This window comes from Aythya ferina (genome assembly GCF_964211825.1).
Source record: "Aythya ferina genome assembly, chromosome: 8".
Classification (NCBI taxonomy): Eukaryota; Metazoa; Chordata; class Aves; order Anseriformes; family Anatidae; genus Aythya; species Aythya ferina.
Window position 1 is genome coordinate 16,118,665 of NC_140304.1, and position 21,701 is coordinate 16,140,365.

Below are 21,701 nucleotides of genomic sequence, written 5' to 3' on the forward strand. Positions count from 1 at the left end.
AGCCTTCCTACCCTCGAGCAGATCAACACACGCACCTAACTTGGTGTCATCTGCAAACTTACTGAGGGTGTACTCGATGCCCTCGTCCAGATCATCGATAAAGATGTTAAAGAGGACTGGACCCAGTACTGAGAGCCCTGAGGGACTCCACTCATGACCGGCCTCCAGCTGGATTTAACTTCATTCACCATGACTCTTTGGGTCTGGCTACCCAGCCAGTTTCTAACCCAATGAAGTGTACGCCAGTCCAAGCCACAAGCAGACAGTTTCTTGAGGAGGATGCTGTGGGAAACAGTGTCAAAAGCCTTGCTGAAGTCAAGGTAGACCACATCCACAGCCTTTCCCTCATCCACTAAGTGTGTCACTTTGTCATAGAAGAAGATCAGGTTTGTTAAGCAGGACCTGCCTTTCATAAACCCGTGCTGGCTGGGCCTGATCACCTGGTTGCCCTGCAAGTGTCACATGATGAAACTCAAGATAATCTGCTCCATGAGCTTCGTTGGCACTGAGGTCAAACTAACAGGCCTATAGTTTCCCGGGTCTACCTTCCAGCCCTTCTTGTAGATGGCCAACACATACAGAAGCACTGGGGGGATCCTACACATCTAGATCGGCTTGCAAGGTTGATATTGCTGGAGAGTCTATCTGAATGCAACAGAGATCCATTCACCAAACAGATACAACTAAGAACCTTACAATGCTAAAATTTAACTAAGAGCACTAACTAGGTCACTATTTCTCAGCTACGTGAACAACACATGACTTGCAAACAGATGGGACGCACCATGTGTTGCTGTCAGGTTACAGGTGGACCTTCCCCTACACCCACAGACCCTCTGAAAACAGAGCTCAGATTTCATCCCCACCCACCAAGATCCATCATATTTTTTTCTGCCCATGGCTGCAGGCTGTACCCAGGGCAGGAGCCCATCGAGGTGCACACAGCAGATGACAGGCTGGGGCAGCTGCAGGGGATGGGATTGAGCTCGAGGCATGGGAAGGGAGGGCTGCTGGACCTTCCCCAGCTCCCTGTGGAGCCCTACAGTGGTGTCATCCTGAACTGATGACACTCAGCTGCATGGGAAGGTTTTGGCTTTGGGGCAGGGGGAGGATGGTAGCTGATCAAGGACCGTGTGTCTTAGTTCTACTGAGATTTAATTAAGCTATATGCACTGCCTTATTACATTCAGGTGCTTATGGTATATCACATTTAACATATATGGTAAAAAAGCAAGCTTTTTTAAGTTTGGAGGCACCTCTGATATTTTATCTGTACTAAAAACTATTTCACACACAGAGACTTCAGTTTCCTCTTTGCCTCAACACTACCTTTTTCTGAGAGAAAGTAAGTTAATTAGAAAGCAATTTAAGTGATAGGAATGGGGACAGCTAGTTTAACTCACCACAAAATCAGCTTTCAACCCACAAAAGAGGAAGAGCCCAGACAGTGAGAGGTTAAACTTCACCATGTCTGACTCCAGTGTTTCAGCCCCAACTAAAATGGTGAGAAAAGCTCATGTCCCCAGTTCCCAGACACAGGGCTAGCATCACCCCAGAGGACAAACGTTTGTCAGGTACTCCACCTATTAATCGCTCCTCTCTTCCCCCATTTGCCACTTGGTTTCAAATAGACATCTCAAGCCTGCTGCTTTCCTAAAAGTCTTCTGGCCAAAGAGGAAAGGGAAAAAAAGTCACAGGAGCACAGGTTTCTCACCAGTCTTGGACTAAAAGCACTAAGCTTCTTGCCAGAAGGAGCCTGGACAGCAAGATGGACTTCCATGCAAAGATGTGCAGTTGAGGCCCTGACATAAAATAGGTATTTTTGTTCCAGTGATCTGCTTTTGGTTATTACAGGCTGCCCTTAACTGTAAGAAACGCACAGTTCTGTAAATGCAGTTTCAAGATGGTCACTTTGCAAAGAGCTGAAAGCAGATCTCTGGTAAGCAGAAGTGGTTGCATTGTTTGGTACTGGAAAATACACAAACAATTAGAAGAAATACATGGTTAGTAAACATTTTGGTGGGATTTAGCTCTCTTCACTTTATCAATGTAAAAGTTGAACAATTTGGTCATCTAGGTTTCATGTATGGCCGATAGATAAGAGATTAAACTGTTCAGGGGGTAAGTCATCCCACTCAAAGTCATATGTTCAAGATGTGCGATATGAACCTCGTTTAGACAAGACTTTCTTAAAGATGGCTAAATCTAGAATCAATTAATTCTAAACCAACCATTATCTCACCTCAAACCTGTGAAGTCTTGCCCTACTTACATTAATATTGCAGAAGTTCTGCTCAGGCTGCCCAGGGGGGTTGTGGAGTCTCATTCTCTGGAGACATTCAAAACCCGCCTGGATGCATTCCTGTGTGACCTGATCTAGGTACTCTTGCTGCTGCAGGTGGATTGGACTAGATGATCTTTCAAGGTCCCTTCTAATCCCTAACGTTCTGTGATTCTGTGATTTCATCATCACTGAGTGATCTGTTCAAAATTCACTGTTGTATCACATCTTAATTCCAGTCATGCCACACACCGTCTACCTTCTGTGAACTAGTTCTCCTACAGATTTATGAGGAAATTACCAAATTCCCCTTTTCTATACCAACACACGCCAACTGAACCATCTTAATGACTCCCAATCAAGATCTTTAGAAAGCATATAATTTGTTGAATTCTGCAATCAGCACTCATGTTAATAACCACCATCTGAAATCTCCCAGGACCCACCATCACTGCCCTTCTGACAAAACCAGTTGCTGGAGGAACAGGTCATTTTCAAGTCAAAGGCTTCATCAATGTTTTCATCTCGATTTTTGGCCCAGTCAGTGACAAGGGTACAGTGCTTTTCTCACTCTCAGTTAAAGAAATAACAACAACAACAACAAACTAGCATGAACTGGTTTTCTGAGAAAAAATAAATAAATAAATAAATAAAATATAATATTTCATTGATCTCAACTGCTTCATGAAAATGACTGGTTTTAGTGAACTGCTTCCAAAACAGAAGCTCTGCAAAAGCACCCTCGGAGCTTTGAATCCCATGACCCATCACAGACCTGACCCTCTTTGAAAGAGAAAAGGGGACGAACAACCTTGCAAGAGAAGTTGCATCATTTTCCAGTTGGTAACTGATTAGAATAACATTTTTCAAAGGGCCTAAGGTTTTAAAAAAAAACTTTGTTTCATTAAAAATGAGGTTGCTTTAGTGCAATTGTCTTAATAAAGCACTAAGAAACATAAGCATTTACTTTAGCTAATGACTGCTTTATAGGAGGCGTTCTGTGAGATGAAAGCAAGTCTAGAGATCTAGTCTAGAGATCTAAGTCTAGATCATTTCTTCTTCCTGCTCCTTCAGGAGCCTCCACCGAGGTGGAGCTTCACCGAAGTGAAGCGGTAAGAAACGCAGCTGGGAAGCGAGAAAGCTGAGCACAGTGACACAACGCAGCCCTGCCTCTCACCCCCCCCCCCCCCCCCTCCTCCGTTAAAAGCCGATTCTCAGTGGTGTGGGGAAGTGCAATGGTGTCACATCCTGTGCCATACACAGAAAACCAGAATTAAACCAGCCTTCTCTGCTCTTCCTGATTTTGCTTAATCCCACCCTCCCCCCCTCTCCTCCTCCAACCCTGGCCGCCACACTGTCTGGCAGTGGTTTTGGAGGTGGGGGCACCTGTGCCACTAGGCAGAAGCTTTTCCCCTTGAAGTTGAAAGCCACGTCCTAGCTACAATGTCAAACACACGGAGAACCAGAGGCATGCACTGAATCTCCACTGGATACTGTCATAAAGCAAACAACACACGGCTGCTCACACCAATCTCTGGGGCACGTCTGGGATGAATGCACACTATCACACAAAGATCAAATCCTAGTTGATAGGTTATCACGTCTACTTAGCACACCAATGCTCAGAGGGCCTGCTGACTCAGACACAGAGTATGCCTCAGTGAAACCCCAGCCAGTGGCAATGACCGTCGTCTCCAGTGTGGGCACGTACAAGTGTCTGGCTGGTAGCTGGGAAACTGCTTCAGCTAACAACAGAACCTTATTCAAATTTTGGTCAGAGCAATTATGGAAATTGATTACTTGCATAAGATTAATTACCAGAGCTTGAATCATTAAAATCCACACTGGGAATGCCAGCTACAAGATATATTGTACTTCCTTCCATTACTTCCCTCTCTGCCTTCTGGAGACTAAAATACAAACAATTAAATATGATACAAAAAGAAAATACCTACTGCCAAAAAAAAACTTGGTTCTGGAACTGGTTTTGGGAAATAATCTGAGGAAAACTTATCCGGGTTAACTTTGACAATAAGAATAAACAATAAAAGGAAAGCACTGCACTGCTGAACTGCAGAGTTACTCTGACTTTCCCAGCTTTGTTAGTTGCTCAAATTACAACCCTCTCAAAACCAAAGCATGCTCCTGTTGGTTTCCAACTGTTCTCTTTCGAAGTATTTTTTTCTCCCTTTCTGACCATTGTTCTCCCTTTCTGACCATTGGCCTCAAGCTCCAAAGAACAGTCTGTTTATTTCAGCTATTTTTATTTCATCTTTTTTATTTCAGCTTCATTTTGCTCCCTTCCCTTTTTATTTCCCTTCCCCCTTAAAAGAACATAGGCAGGCTGAGGAATCTACTTTCTCAGATAAGTTTTACAAAACTCAGCCTCCCTGCCAGGGACTGGATGCTGCCAGCTTCAGAGGACTTTGCTCAGTTTCCCACCAGCTGAACCGCGAGTAACCCGATGACCTAATCACCCACAGCTGAAAGATTCAAGGGGAGAACCCCTCTTTTATCATCTCCTTCATTAAAACAAACAAACACACACACATCACTGGGTTGTAGGTTAAAACTGGCCAGCCCTGGCTTGCTTCCCCCGTGGGACCAGTGCTGTTGCAGTCATAGGGTTTCTGTGCAGACAGCAATGCACGTATGTTATGCCGGCCTGCTCTGCCTTCCCACAGCCACATCATCCCCCCTCCCTGGGTGTGCAGGCTCTTGCCTGTCCAGTGTGAGCAATGAATTAAGGAAACCCCAAGTTTCTCCTGCTGCACACATTCCCGTGTGCTGAGGAGTGATTTTTCTGGAGCACCCTCCCCAGTGGTACGGTCAAAAAAATATATCCCCTCCCTGAACTCACACACCACACTAGAGCTTCTCAAGGATCTCCAGGTATCTCACATTTTAATTCATAAAAATTTACACTCTGGTTACCACAGCAAGGAAAGACAGGGGAAAAAGGGCAAAGGGATGACAAGTTTCTCTTGTGTAAATGTCCCCTTGAGGAAACAGTTTTCTTCTAGGACAAAGGCTCTCAAGCTCACACAAGCATCCAAATATTTGCTTGCTCCCCACACAGATGCTCAGCCCAGGCTGGAGGCTCTAGGTTCACTGTGCCTTTTGTTCTTATAAAGACTCATTACAGCAGAACTAAGGGGCAAGGAAGGTAGGTTTCCCATATCAAAACACCACACTTTTTGATTTCCTTCACATGGATTTATTTATATTCCATGTTTTGTGGCAAGGTAAGGCTTCTTGAAGAAGCGTTGAACTGAGCAGGTTCCCACAGTCATGGGTGACCACCACTAAGAGTATTCATCTTGGTCTCTTACAGTGAGTAGAAAAGCAAGCATCCATTTTCAAATAACACAAAAATACAAGCAACAGGAGAGGCAGTTCATTTCACCACTAACAAAAAACACACTGTGCATCACTAAATGCTTACTTTTGGGGTCCCAAGCCAGCAGACACAGCACAATTTGCCTGGCCAAATGAAGACTGAAAGATATGAGAAGCCTATGTCATGTCCCATGAGAAATTTAAGAAGAAACAATGAATGGCAGGCTATACACTACTTTTTCAGGATGTGTCCCCCAGGCTGCCACAAGCACCTGGATTTGGAATCATCATTCTTGAGTACAAATTACTTGCATTATTTCTGTAACTACATCCGTGCCTGCATTGGTTATGGTCCACCAGCCGGTGGTAACTGCACACTGCAGTCTCTTACAGGCTTCAAACATGGACTAAGAATGCTCCAGGCAGAGAAGTGTATCCATCCTTCTGGATAAAACTACATGCATGAACGCCCATGAATTTCTTCAAGTGCTTAAAAAGCCATCGGATACTTTGATTTTATTTATAAAAAAAGAAAAAAAAAAAAAAAAAAAGCAAGCATATAGAAGCTAGAGTTTCTATTGTTTTACAGCCATACTCATAGGGAAATTTCATATTGTAGAGTCATAGAGTTCCATGGATGGGACCTATTTCTTATGAGAGGACAACCCAAATGAAATATATCATGAAACCCAAGACAGGTTGACACTGCCAGAATTCTACCAGAGTTTTATGCATGGAGGAGAGCAAGGAGAGCTGCCCTTGTTGGAAGTGAGGAACCAGACACAGAAGGAAAGGGAATCATGCTCACGCCTCAAGCAAAGTGAAGCTCCAAGAAGGCTAGACATAGTCCCTCCCGCTGCCCCAAGCCATGAACAATTTGACCCAAATAATTTGACAGATGCGGGTCCAACCTATTCTTAAAAATCTCAGCGGTGGTGATACAACACCCTTAGACTAGTGCTTTGCCTTCATCAGAGAAATGGAGTTTTTTACCAAAAATTAAACCCACAGCTTCTTGCTCTATTGCCTGTGGCCAGGAAGAAACAGCTCGTTCCCTTAATCCCTGAAAGAGCCTTTTTGAGACCATGGGATGTCCTTCTTTCCACTGGACTCCAGAAGTCTGTCTACCATAAAACACAACTAGAAAATAAATCTACAGAACAGAGCACATAAAATAAAGCTTAGAAAAGCAGGACTACAGCTACAGGATTCAGGATCCCCAATACACATTGAAAATCTCATTCATTCAGTAATAATAATAATAAAATAAAATGAGAGATTAAACTAATCTAAATACTCCAATTTTCTTTGGTGATCAATGCTCTCCAGACATCGTTCATTCTTGCCAACATCCTTTCTACTTTAACTGAACCAGACCTTCTTAGGATTGCTCAGCCAAAATGTTCAAAGCACCTAAAACTCAAAGTGTCCCATGCACAAGCCAACACCTAGCACAGCATGAGGAGTGGCCAAGAACCCGCTCTGGGACATAATTCAGGAAATCTGCCACGGGGGACAGGAACACGGTCTGACAGCACCACCAGAGTGAAGGACTTGCTCTTCTACAACAGGGCATCGCCTTCATTTTTCCTTCCGCATTCTTGACCCCAATACACCTGACTTTCAGGTCTCCACTGACTGGCGCACCGAGCTCAAGCCAAGATGGAGGCTCCAGGGCTGAGCTCAAGAGGAGCCCCAGGGCCATGGGCAGGGCCAGGGAGGCCCCAGTAGGCCTCGACACGTGTCACTTGTGAACACTTTTATTACTGGCTGCAAAGTTCAGCTGCTACAGGTATTTCCATCCTTCTCAGTGTCTGGGTTTTATCGACTTGAATATCCCGGCTGTATTACTTGTTATAGCACCCTATAAAATCTTTCCTTTCCTTAAAGCATTTGTAGGACCCACAAACATACTTAACATTTTATTTGGCCTGTCTGTTCGCATGCATCAATATTAATATTTACATTATAAAATAACAGTCACAGATGAAGAGCTGCACTTAAGTTGAAGTGAAGCTTTCAGGAAACAAAGTGATTCCATTTAAGAAATGCTGAGAGGAGAGGAGAGGAGAGGAGAGGAGAGGAGAGGAGAGGAGAGGAGAGGAGAGGAGAGGAGAGGAGAGGAGAGGAGAGGAGAGGAGAGGAGAGGAGAGGAGAGGAGAGGAGAGGAGAGGAGAGGAGAGGAGAGGAGAGGAGAGGAGAGGAGAGGAGAGGAGAGGAGAGGAGAGGAGAGGAGAGGAGAGGAGAGGAGAGGAGAGGAGAGGAGAGGAGAGGAGAGGAGAGGAGAGCGAAGAGAAGAGAAGAGGAGAGGAGAGGAGAGGAGAGGAGAGGAGAGGAGAGCGAAGAGAAGAGAAGAGAAGAGAAGAGAAGAGAAGAGAAGAGAAGAGAAGAGAAGAGAAGAGAAGAGAAGAGAAGAGAAGAGAAGAGAAGAGAAGAGAAGAGAAGAGAAGAGAAGAGAAGAGAAGAGAAGAGAAGAGAAGAGAAGAGAAGAGAAGAGAAGAGAAGAGAAGAGAAGAGAAGAGAAGAGAAGAGAAGAGAAGAGGAGACCAGGAACAGACCAGGAACAAAAAACTCAATAATATGCTGTGCTGCATTATTATTTACTGTGATTTAGTCTCACAGGTAGTTTTACAGGCTGACTTGTTTTCAAAGTCAGAGCTAGTCTGAACTCACCCTGTGCTTCTAATGGGCTCATAAAACTTCAAGCCAGCAGGTTCATATTCCATAAAAATCAAAGTGCCTTTGAAGCACAGTAGGAGCATGTCTTTGTCCTTCACCTGCTTGTGTCCCAAGCTGGCAGCATCCATCCTGAGCATCCTGTTTTGCAGAGGTAGTTAAAAACTCTGTGTGATAAATGGAGATCTACAGCTTTAGCAAGAACAATAAATCACATGCAGGCAGTGGTTTTCCTTGGAGGAAATAATCCAAAGCAGTGATCATGGCCATTCTCCACAAATGTAGTGCACAGAAGTGACACAGCAGGGAAACATCAAGGCTGGGGGAGACCCTTAATGAGAGGGAGACCTTGGTGGGTTCCACTTGGACTTTTCTGAACACAACCATCAGTTAGATCAGGTTCCTTAGAGCCTTATCTGTTGAGCTTTTAACTTTTCCATGCATGGAGATTGCACAGCCTCCCTGTGTATCTGTTCCATGCTAAGCTATTTTCTCCATGAAAAACTTCTCCCTTATGTCCAGCTTTCCTCCAGCGCAACATGTAGCCATTGCCTTTTGCCATCATGCTGAAATACCCTGCCAAACAGCGTGATATTTCTCCACAAGCCCCCTTGCACATAGCCCTCTGCAAGTGGTGCAGACGTCATGGCTGGTGCCTGTACCTGAGATGCCTTCGGCTTTCTCTTGGCCAAGGGCTCCAACCACACTGAACATCTGGGAACAAAATGAATGGGACAAGGAATGTGCTGAGCTGCACTGGAAGAGACACCAGCAGCTGCTCCTATGATGCCAAGAGAATAAAGCAGTAATTTCCAAAATTCTTCTCTGTGTGTCGTCTTCCTCTCTCAGACAGCAAACACATTTTCCTACTCTTCTGCACCACCTACTAGCTTGATGTCTCTGGTTTCACTTTACCACATGACTTACTCTGGCTACATCCTTCTCAGCTCTTTACATGCTGGGTGTTTTTTTTTTTGGTTTGGACTGTACTTTCTCTGGCCTTCACCCAGGAAATCTCTCTGAAGCATCAAGAAGCCTGCAAAAACATGCAGGTCCACTCGTGTGGCTTTGTTGTAAGACACAACCACACAAGGAAGGCTCCAGACTTATACAAGAAATCCATCTCCTGTCTGAATCCAGGTTTGAGCTTATATTGCTGACAGTACATTTCTAATCTATCTTATTTTATGTACTCGGGAGACTGAATAGATCTGGGGAGACTGAACAAAGGAGAGAGCAGCCCTATTACCTGCATTAACTGGACTCCAGCAGCGGAGTCCAGACATAGCCTGGGAGACTACATGCCCCTGTAGTTTCATTACAAATCACCTGGTGTCTTAAAGGCATATTTAAACCCTGCTTTATAAGAAGTTTTACTGAAATATGAAATGAATTTATATTTAGCAAAACAAGAGTGGCTGCATCCTACATCTGGAAACAAGCAATGGATCAACTAATGTTTCTCATGGGCATCAGGGCTCCCTTCATATACCACAATCTCCTTGCATCTATTTTTTTTGCTTTTGACTTTGTCCATTTGATGTGTATGTCTTTTTCAGAGCTGTGTATATGAGACAGACTGAATCATTCGTTTAACGCTGCATTTATAGAGGCAGCCTCACAAGAGGTAAACAGTGCCACACAGAGAGAGATTTTTCTAGAAACTGGTGATTCAGCTAGAGTGAATGGATGACAGTCCACACACGAATGGAAAAGCAACACAGAGACAACTTTTCATCTTCTACTAATGAAGTTCCAAGAGGCACAAAACAAAATGGCAATTACAAGACTCTGCTCAAACAGATACATTATTCAGTGTAAGACCAGCTAGCCAGTGTATGGGCTTGAGTCCATATCAGGCTTCTTCAAGATCACGAAGATGACAACAGCAGAAAAATTAAATTTCTTTTGCTCTCTTAAGCACATAAAGCAAAGAAATATTTTTTTTCTTATCCTGTAATTATTTCAGCAGCTTTTTTTCCCTTTACTTTTAAAACCAAATGCAATAAATCCCCTGAAACTCTGGGTCTGGTTAGCTTGATTAAACAGCTACACACACAAAAAAAAAAAAAAAAAAAAAAATCATTATTAAATCTGCAAGGCAGGGATGGGCAGAATATTCATCTTTAAGTGTTTAAATACTTTGTCATGTAAAAACTTGATTTACTTCAAAAATGGATTAAACTTATGCTTCACAAGGAGAACCCAGAGGGGAAGTTGGAATATCAAATAATTCTTTAGTGTTTTAATGAATGTTTTACTAATTCTCTAAATGTTTTACTTATTCTTTACTTGAGTGTGAGATTCAGCTGAATTTGAGACAAACATCACGATGACCCTGAAAATCAGTCAAGAAAATAAACATGATACTGAAATGTGGGAAGCTAGTTGTGTGCAGAAGACACTGGCCAAAAAAAAGGTCTTTTGAAGTCACCATGATCCAACACTTGGACTAGGTAGGCTTCAGAAAGTAAAGGGAAAATATTACCTACAATGAAATCTACATATAAATCAGTCCATGTCAGTCATAAACGTAATACAGTACTGCATGCTGAAAGGCATGCAAAGGAAAGCAGACTTGGAGAACAGGCAGAGACTCTGAATAGCCCCCAGTGAAATAGCTGCTTGATTAGAAGCAAAGCTGGCCAAAGAATCAGGATCTTGTTGTATGAAAGTAATGCAAGATCTCTGCGTTCTTCCCCAACATACAGCAGGTGTCGGGGAACACAGGGAGAGCAGCAGCCCCCAGAGGCAGTGGGTATGAGGCTGCTCACAGTAGGGTACGGACCTCATATGGGAGGTACAAAGCACTGTCTCATCTCTTTTATGTGCCCAGCACCTACCAGTTGCTGGCAAACTTCTTTCGTTTGTTTGTTTTGAAAAAACAATTTTGTTTTGAGCTGACCTTAGGTATTATTTTTCAAAAACTTTAACTGATTGAAGAATTTTGGAAGATACCTCTCTTGAAAATGCTTTCTTTAAGTAAAGACAAACCATTGCAGTTCAAACTCCAAGGCTGTAAGCCTAGGGATCTTTTTCAAAATCTCTGCCAATTAAAATAAATCTTCTCTGGGAAAGCATTATGTGTCATTGATATGTTCAAAATAAACCACCTCATGTTCATTTTTTTTTCTATTCCTCTATAACCTTGCCTTACCCTCCAGCCTGGAGGGCCTTCCAGGAAACTCATGCCTGTACACACGTTTCCTCTTGAAGGTTTTTCTGTTCCCATCAGGCTGCTCACAGAGAAATACCACGCGTTTCCCAAAATCCCAGCCCACCACCATGCACATCTGCAGAGCAAGGCTGAAGTGCACCTGTCCCCATGGAGCAGGCAGAGTTACAGTCTCCCTACAGCATAACTACAGACTTCATCCCCTTTTTGAGAAACTTCCTGAGGAGGCTACAAAGAGGACATTTACAGGAACTGAGCATCACTGAAAAATTCCCAAAGCTTTCTGCAGAAGTGATATGCTGCCTGAGTAGCTCCACTCCATAAACATCTGCTTGCCAGCATGTGGACTGAAAACATTGAGGAGAAAGAGAGGAAGAGAAATTTTTCCAGATTCCTCAAATTTAGCACAGTGATTATTATGAAAAATATGAATTTATTGAATAATGAAAAAGCTTCCTATTCCCAAATTCTGAAAAGTGATTATGAAGAAAATCTTTCTGAGAAAGATTTCCAGAGCAGTAAAGCATTCTGGAGAAACTAGGGTGAAGTTCAGGGGCATGTGAGGGTTTTGGGATGCTCCAAAACCTTCCTTAAGCTTCCATTTGATTAACATTGTGCCCACCTATGAAGCTGAGTTTACCATCTTCAGCTATATGCTTGAGTTCCACTTCAGACTCAAGTATATTAATTACGCTGCTAATGCATGGGAGATCATCTGCCTTGGCTTCCAAGATACAGCCCCTCCATGAGACTTCTCACTCCCAATTGAATTTCTAAAGAGATATCCTTAATCTGCTTTTTTTCAGAAATACAGTACAGTTTACTGGGTAAAGCAGTGCACTGACACAAAGAAGAGAATCCACTAGGATTGCCTTCCTGGCCATAGTGCTGCTCTGCAATGTAACCCCCCCAGAATCACTCCCCCTTCATTCCTCAGCTTCCAAATTATAACATGAAAGGACACTGGACTTCCTTGTAAGCCTGGGGGACCTACGCACTGGTGGTACCCCAAGGTGGATGGAAACACCTATTTCATTCATTCTCCAAAGCACTAATTTTCTGTAGACTATGATGATTTACAGAATTCAGAAGACTTTTGATGAGATATAACACTCAACAAATCAGCATCGCACTCAAAACCTCCTTCAGAGTTGTTGATCTTGTATCACAGACCATTCAAAATGCCACAGGCAGAATCAACTGCAGGAGAACCCGAAGCAAACTCTAAAATCAGAGCTGTTTGGGAAGATCATAATTTGTGTGTGTGTGTGTGTTATTACCTCAAAATCTTCCATCTACACAGCAGCAGATCTGCACCAGCTTTATCCTTTGTCAACCTCTTCTCCCAGAAGGACAGAGCAGGCTGTTGCTGATTAAATCCATGATTAACCCATAGTGTTAGACATTAAGAGTTATAACTAAAGGTTACACTTTCAGCCTTCTGGCCAGTAATTTAACAGATTTTTTTAACTTAATTCTGTTTTTAAACAAGCTCTACCTGATTTTACCTAACCTAGCAAGACATTGCGAAATCACAGCTTTGCAGCCAGACACCCTCTTGATCTGAGAATCATGGCAAAAATGGTCCAGAGGCCAAAGGCTGGTGTATAATTTATATAGCACAAAGAATAAAAATTTGGTAACCCTCCTCTTGCGCTTCTTACTGGCAGGTACTTGGACCAGCACTGGGGAGAAGTGTATTATCAGAGCACCAAGCTGTTGCCTCCAGCACTGCCCAAGCTCTCCATCAACCTGCAGAACTACGACTTGCACCACTCACGTCATCCAGAGGAACACACCTTATACACAAAGCCAAAGATTTTTTCTACTTAGTTCAAACCACGGCTTTTGCTTTACTAGGTCCCACAGCACAGGCAGGCCATGGCTGTTTTGCCGCCTTCCTTGCTCTGTTACACATGCCCATAATCGTCCTGTTTGCAAACAGAGAACTTTCTCATCCAGATTAAATACACCAAGCGCGCAGCAGGAGACTTTGACATATGTGCTCTCGTGCTGGCCCCCAGCAGACACAGGAGAGGTTATATGGACCCAGGAACCAGGCTTCTTCCACTTGCTCAGCCACTTCACATGGTGCCAGCACAGCTGTCCCATCTCCTCGCCTCCAGCCCAGCCATCCTCCGCCGGGCTCTGCTCACCACAGCCCTAGCTGCAGGCACTCAGGCTCTGACAGACAGCATCTGGACTAACTGAAGCTCCTCAGCATTCTTCTCTCAGAGGAAACACATCTGGGTGTTCTCCTTTCCAATTCAGAATAACAAAGAGATGGAACAAGTACAGACTTTATGCTCTTCATTGTGTTTTAGTGTTTTACTATTTTTATCTTGGTGCTACATCCAGAATAGTACATGAGGCACCAGATCTGCCAAAGAAACAAACAGAAAGTCTTCAAATAGTGGAGCTATTCCAGTTTGTGCTGCTGGCTGCCTTCATTTGTAAAACCTGATTAGATGAAATGGGAAAGTGTTTGGAGTAAGACATGAACATGAGCATATGTTCAAAGTGATTTAAAAAGATTCACTGCTGCCACCAATACATCATAAAAAATATAAACATGAAGAATGAATAACATTGAACTCCACATTTTTCATCTTATACATTAGTAATTTTTTTCCAAAATGTTCTGCAGAAGACAAATGCAAAAAAAATGTAATTTCATGCTTCTGCCCCCCCCTCCCCCGCCCCCCACGAATAAACTAACCAAGAGAGCTTTTAACAAACCAATCAGTGCAGTAACAAACTTCTTTGCTATGTTTCAAGTTGGATTTTCAGCTTCGGACAGAGCTGACCTCAGCCACCCCCCTCCAACAACCACATCCCCGCCTGCAATGGAAGCTCTGCCAGAAATCTGCAAGAGGGCAGGATTAGCATCAGCGGCTATAATTAAACTTCATGGCCCCATGACACCACTTTCCAAGCATATGCAACAGGAACACCACCATGGGCCCTGTGATTTGGAGCAGCTGAAGTCATTTTTTATGAGGCCGGGTATTTCCCACGGAGCCTCTGGATGGGACAAGGCTTCGTGGTGCCTCCCTCCCGCAGCGCGTGGGGAGCCCCGCTGACGTGCGCGGCCACCAGCAAACCCCTGCGATTACGTGCTGAGGCTGGGAGGTCAGGGCAGCAATGCTGCAGGGGGGTTGCTTCAGTTATTTATTTTTTAAATTCATTTCTAAATGGAGAGCATGAGTCTTATGGGGAATATGGGGTCTGGTTTGCGAGCATGGAGCAAGGGAGGATGGCCAATCCAATGTACCTCAGGACATGTCTCAGAACAGTTTATAGAGATGTGCAAGGCCCCTCATACTTGTATTTACATTTGCATTCCCCGTGGCTATTTGTTTTTTTGGTTGGTTGGTTGTTTTTTTTTTTTACGTGTTGGACAGCTTTGTGGCAGGGCCCAGGTGGGCAGGTGGGTGCAGCTTGTTGCATGCCCAGCACAAGGAAAATGCCAAATTTTGAGGGATATAAATAGATGTCAGAGCTGGGTCTTGGCATTTCTGATGCTTGCCACAAAGACTAGGAGAAGAAAAGAAAAGGTATTTGTCATCACTTTTCATTCCTAAATGGCTCTTTTCTGGAGAGGGATGACAGAGAGGGGAAACAGGTTCATGAAAACAAGTACACGTGTATCAGTTTCTTCTCTTTCTTCTACATTTTAAACACATTTTATGCACTGCTCTACTTTGATCCATTTCTACTGCTTCTTCAAGCCTCTGTAGTTCTTTCTGGAATAACAATCAACCAGGAAGTCTTGTCAAAAAATACTCATTGCCTGAAAGATCTCAGAATTTCCCATTTTATGCTGGACAAACATCAGCCTGCCCCAGTGCTTCTCACGCCATCTCCCTTCCCAGTCCAAGCAATGAGAAGCCCATGAACATGCAAATCACTTTGTTTAAGAAAAACAAAAGTCAGGCTATGTGAACATCAGGAAAGACATTTTGTTTGCCAATCATCTTGGGTGAAGCTTATGTCTAATTTATTCCTCTTGAAGGTGCTAACCCACTGAAATGTGGAAAGATATAATGTGTAATCATTTGTAAAAGATATGAAATACCAGGCAAAGGATGTGCTTTTCAGTAAGGTAAATTACTGATTTACATATTGTAATTTTTAAATAGTGTAATAATACAATGATTTGCCATCTGAACATGGTCCTAGACAAACTGCTCTAGGTGGTTCTGCTGGGGAGTGTTGCACCCAATGCCCTCCAGAGATCCTTTCCAACCTCAAACATTCTGTGATTCTGTGATTAAAAAACACAAAGACAGAAATGTGCATCGAGAAGACATGCACACACACACACACACAAAAAAAATCCATATCAATATTTTTTTTTCTAGATTGAGACAGTCAAAATAACAGTCTGAGTACCTGGCAGCCCCAGAGGGTAAAGGCAACTGGACAACTCAACACAACAATTTTTGAAGGCTTGGCCTCTAATGCTGTGCCTCTCTGCACCATGTGATTTGCAACAACTTTGACACACACCGTGCATGCAGCACTTCATCACCTCACGATTTTGTTACTTTCCCCTCTATCCCTGCAGCCACACCGCACTATTTAGAAAGAACAGCACTGGTGTGACAGACAGATGCACAGTGGTGTCTCTGCTCTTCTTGGTTGGTCTTCTCTGCATGGGGCAGTGGCACTTCCCTCAAACCACAGACTCAAATCCAAGGGGATGATTGTGAAAACATTTTGTCATTTCTAGCTTTGCCCAAGGCTGGGAATAGCCTGCATTACAGAATTCAAAGTGGTTGCTGAAAAAACTCACCAATAACATTTTTTCATTGTTAGCAGTGAGGCTCTGTTTTCAAGACAGCCTGCTTCTCCTAGCAGTCAGTGCTCAGAGTGAACAACACCCGCGACATCTTGTCTCATCCCACCCACCAGGCTGCCTGCAGGATACAGCCATCCTGGGGGACCAATGAAAGTACACAAACAAGCAGTAGCCATGCAGTTCAGAGACCTGTAAAGGCTGCTAATGAATTGAGAATATTTCAATTTTTTGTTTGTTTGACTTATCTGGAGGATCACACATGCTCTACCAAGTAGCACAAACTGGTCAGAGAGACCAGAAACTTCAGGATGCCAAAAAGCCAGTTTCCTAGAAATTAACTGAAAGAGCAGCTCCCTTTTTCTACAGTGGTATCACCTGTGCCTCAGAAGATAATTCATTTGGACAGTGTTTTGGGGAAAGAAATGTCTCAGAATATGCAAGGCTCTCAAGTTTTAGGATGGAGACTGTGCTATAGATGAACCACCACACTCCTCAGCAAGGCAGACTTTTTCCCTAGACCCCAGCATTTCTGGCTGTCATGTCTCATTCTGACCCTCTTCTCCCTTTCTTTACATTCTTCAGCAACTATCATCTTCACCTCATTCACTTTCCTTCTCTCACTTGGAGCACATCAGTTCTTGAACCATCTCATCTCCTGATGCTTCCCCCCAGGGCAGCCTGCAAATGCATCCGTTAATTCAAGAAAATCAGTCCTGGAGCAGACTAGGAGGCTTCAGACATCCCTATTTCTAGAATCTGTAGCAAAAGAGTAAACTTGTTGCTAACGTCAATTAACTCTGTATTTGCTCCTCCTATGCACAGGGTGCAAACAGGTTTCTGGGACCAGTTCCAGACAGGTGTAGAGGTCCACCTGGGCAAGGGCTGCAGCTGGAAGAAGACCTGTGTGCACCATAGGCATATGCAGAACGCACACGTGCCTGAGCCTACAGCTTACCCCTCCCTACACCAATGTTCTCTTTTCTAAACAGGAAGGCAGAGATGAATGCTGCCTACTTGGAGACACAGTAAGTTAGGTGCATTGTTTCTCCACTTTCCTTCCTTGCTCCAAAATGTCTCTTGGCTTTTTGCCCACCTTTCTATTTGCTTTGTACACTGAAAGAGTGAGGACTTTCTCAATTTCACTGTTTCTGAACAACTATGAATATTAATTCTCCCAATATGAACAAAAACATGTAAAATAATTTGAGTATTACATTTGCAGAATCTGATATCCTTTCCTAGGCAGTCAGTAAGCCTTTTTTTTAAAGCCTTCCAAGATTTTAACTGTTAAAAACAAGAATGCCACTCCTGAATCATGTTGGAGTTGAGGCAAAATAAACAACTTCTTACATAAAATAAGAAAGTCCAGAGGGAAAGCTAGCATGAGTAGAAAGTAAACTTCCTTGTTATGCAATTCATCTTGCCTAATGTTTTCAAGAAAACCTCAAGAATTAAAGCTAAGAAAAATGATGCAGAATGATCTTATTTCCTGCTGAACTCCCCAGCTACACGAGCGCCGGGTGTAGCTGATCACTGACACAGACCACTTTGACTTGCAAAGCAGCTCTCAGACCAGTTCTCTGCATGAAAGGAGACGCTGCACGCACAGTCCTCGATCACATACAGCCGTGTCAACATCAATTTGAATGTGTCAACATCTTAACACCCTTCTCTTCTTCCTCCCTGAAAAACTGTTTTTTCTTTTTTTTCTTTTTCTTTTTCTTTTTTTTAAGAAGTGGGATATATTGTTTGCACACATCTCAGCAAGCCATTTGAGCAAATAAACTTCCAAAGATAGAATCACTGCACCAAGCATGAGGAACTAAACTCTCATTTAAAGCCACTCAGCCCATGTCCGTGCACTGGGTTTTTCACATGCCTGCAGGCACTGCTCATTGAGCACTGCAGCAGAGGCAGCACCCCCAAAGCATACCCCAAAAAATAGATTGCATGCATTTTTGAGTACCTTTTGGCAGCGTTGGGTTAAAAGCAGAAGTGTTGCATTTTTTCTCCTGATATGGGATCCGTGAGAAGCAGGGCTGTGGTGCAAGGTGCCACCTGGGAAGTGCCTGGAAGTATCTTATCTGCCTGGGATGGAGCATCTTCCTGTCTTGGACAAGCTTCCAGCAGCATGCTTAACTACTAATTTGAGAAAGGAAAAACACAGTCTGGCACATCACCCTTGAAACACAGCCCACCCATCTATTATGCCAAAGGTAGTATTTATAGTTACCCTCAAAAAAAAAAAAAAAAAAAAAAAAAAAGGTCACTGGCTACTCTGCAGCACTGTAATATGTGATACACAGGGTGGGCCTGTGTATCCAAATAGGATGTGAGAAAATCACTAAAAAAAGAACTTTCTATGCAGAAAGCACTGAAAAAGTGCTCTGCTTTTTGCTTCTTGCAAAGGCAAAAGAACTGGATTTCTGTAATGCACACAGCCTTCTCTAAAGCTATGAATTTTCTTCTCACATTAAACAATCATTGGAGAAATCCTCTAGATCTCCCTCTACAACCTAACCACCTACTGAAGCCTGCAACTCATGACAAGAGTCAAATAAAGCCTTTGCAATGAATTCACTAAAAATAGGTACATGAATAACAAAACTTCCAGCATGACGGAAGAGGAAAATAGCCATCCTTGATAATTTAAGACCTATACCATCACAACTACAAACACATGGACTGCAGGTTGTGTGCATGGCCTCAAAAGCTGGACAAAAATTTTTGACTTTTGATATTTAAATATTCAAAATCTTGAATTTAAAGTGCTGAAACTTCCAACAGTAATTTGCTAGACCAGTTCTAAACTGCAATTCTGAAAGTCTAATTTGCCTTTCACTGTGAATAGAGATATTATTTGGATATCACACAAATATGCACAAAATATGCACCATCATCATCATATTAATGTTTCTCTAAAGACTGTAGCAAGTTAAGACATAGAGTCCCCCAGGCCAGCTAACCCTTTAAAATCTTTTGTCCAAGCCACTGAAATGCATAGAAGTGAAGATCTACCGCAGATCATGTTTTACTGCACATAGATTGAATGAAAACCAGCTTTGGACGAGGTAGCGGAAACAGTAGTAAGACCCCATCACACTTCCGACAAAATCCATGGCTTCTTGGGATGGTGATTCAGCTCAGCTTCCCATTCCTGAGCTTTTCTGGGAGCAGAAGCGACACTGTCTGTCTAAGCAAGTTTCCCAAATATCCCCTAACTCCTGCTGAATCCTGCCCACCAAAGCCCTCTGCGCTGGGCCTTGAAACCACCCATGGAAGAATGGTTATCTCCTCTTGCATACTGTTTAGAGAGCCTCTTTTATATTCAGTACAGAGGTTTTCCAGCCCCTGGCATTTTCACTTGAGCAACAAGGTCAGAAGAGGAGAAGAGATCCCAACTCACCGTTTCTAATGAAGTCTGCTGCTTTGTTGGCTCTTTAACCCCTCCGGAAAATCACTTTAATAATGTGATAAAAGTTTGATGAGAGAAGGTTTCCTTATACAGGAGGCAGGGATATTCACCAAACTCACATTTTTTGACAATGCACCAAAGTCACAACATAAATAGCTTTGGAAATTTCCAATCTTTCTCTTTTCTTTAAAGACAATAAAAGTGTTTTTTTTTTTTTTTAGGAAAATAAATAAATAAACTATATTAGACTCCAGACTTTCAAAATACAGCTGTGCAAATGTGGAGTCATTTTTACCAGTTCCCCTCCAGCATACAACCTGTGTCAACAAAATTTTCAGGGCAGAAAATATCCCAGGAGATTAAAGAGCTATTAAACAGATATTAATTGAGATTAAATAAGTATTAGATGTTGTAACACAGGAAATATAATCTTAATTTGCTGCCTCTTTGCTGGCTGACTTATCATGCTGTGGACAATTATGCTAGATAAAGTGGCTGGGGGAGAAGTTGCCCTCCTTTTCTTTTAGTGGTTGTATTAAAATATTCTCTGTTCAGAGGCATTTCCAGAGCTTTTTTACCTGCAACAGGGAATGGACCCCCAAAATTCAGAAGAGATATTTGGTGCCACTTCAAGGGCAGGAAGGACCTGACAGAGCAGTGCAATGAGGCAGGCTGCAGCCACCACCTCAACAATGAGATTTCTTGTGAAATTTGTGAACAGATCTTCGAAACACATCTCTTCTCTCTGGCTTCTCTTCTGCCTTTGGAAGTTCCTTTCCTCAGTCTGAAGGTTCAAGTTCAATCCAAGTTCCCTTTGTATTTCAATATACTGACCTCTAAGCAGGACGTGAGGCAAGGAGACTGGATGGTGGCATAGCATCTCACCATCTCCTCACTCAGAACTAAATACTTATTTTTACTTCAAACCTGGCAAGTTGTTCATACTCAGCTGTGCTTATTTTGCCTGAAGCACCCAGTAAACCTCTCTGTTAACCACAGAATCATAGAATGGTTTGGATTGGAAGGAACATTAAAGATCATCTAGTTCCAACCCCCATGCAGTGGGCAGGGATGCCACCCACCAGACCAGGTTGCTCAAAACCTCATCCAACCTGGCCTTAATCACCTCCAGGGATAGGGCATCCACTGCTTCTCTGGGCAACATGTGCCAGTTCCCCACCATCCTCTGAGTAAAGAGCGTCTTCCTAATATCTAACCTAAACCTACCTTCTTTTCATTTAAAACTATTACTCCTTGTCCTGTCACTACACTCCCTGACAAAGAGCCCCTCCCCAGCTTTTCTGCAGTCCCCTTTAGGTAATGGAAGGCTGCAGTAAGATCTCCCCAAAGCCTTCCCTTCTCCAGGCTGAAAAACCCCAACTCCCTCAGACTGTCTTCATAGCAGAGGTGCTCCTGCCCTTGTGATCATCCTTGTGATCATCCTCATGGCCCTCCTTCTTCTGTCCTTCTTGTGCTGGGGACCCCAGAGCTGAATATAGTGCTCCAGGTGGAGTTTGGTGAGAGCAGAGCAGAGGGGGACAATCCCCTCATGTGCCCTGCTGGCCATACTGCTTTTGGTGCAGCCCAGCAAGTGGTTGTGCTTGCATACTGCAAGCGCCATTACTGGCTTGTGTCAAGCTTCTTGTCCACCGGCTCCCCCAAGTCCTTCTCCTCAGGGCTATTCTGAATCCATTCTCCACCCAGCCTGTATGTGTGTTTAGGATTGCCCCAGAGCAGATGCAGGACCTTGCACTTGGTCTTGTTCATGAGGTTTGCATGGGCCCACCTCTCAAGTCTGTAAGGGTCTCTGCATAGCATCCCTTCCCTCCAGTGTGTCAACTGCACCACACAGCTTGGTGTCATTGGCAAACTTGATGAGGGTGCACTTGATCTCACTGTCCTTGTCACCGGAAGGCAATGTCCCCTCCTTACCTCCCCTGCCTGTCCTTCCTAAATAGCCTGTATCCTTCCATTCCAATGCTCCAGCCATGGGAGACATAGTACCATGTCT

General features: G+C 43.4%; 1 long non-coding RNA gene across 5 annotated transcripts in view; it reads right to left on the reverse strand.

Moving 5' to 3' along the window:
- LOC311440948 overlaps window positions 1–21,701 on the reverse strand; it is a 98,276-nt gene that overhangs the window by 30,007 nt on the left and 46,568 nt on the right. The window contains exon 1 of one of the 5 annotated variants that reach the window (XR_014695664.1): window positions 18,242–18,351. The exons of the other annotated variants lie outside the window; for them this stretch is intronic. This is a non-coding gene — a long non-coding RNA (uncharacterized lncRNA). Of the gene's footprint in view, window positions 1–18,241; window positions 18,352–21,701 lie in introns of those variants that run through there. 5 annotated transcript variants of the gene reach the window in all.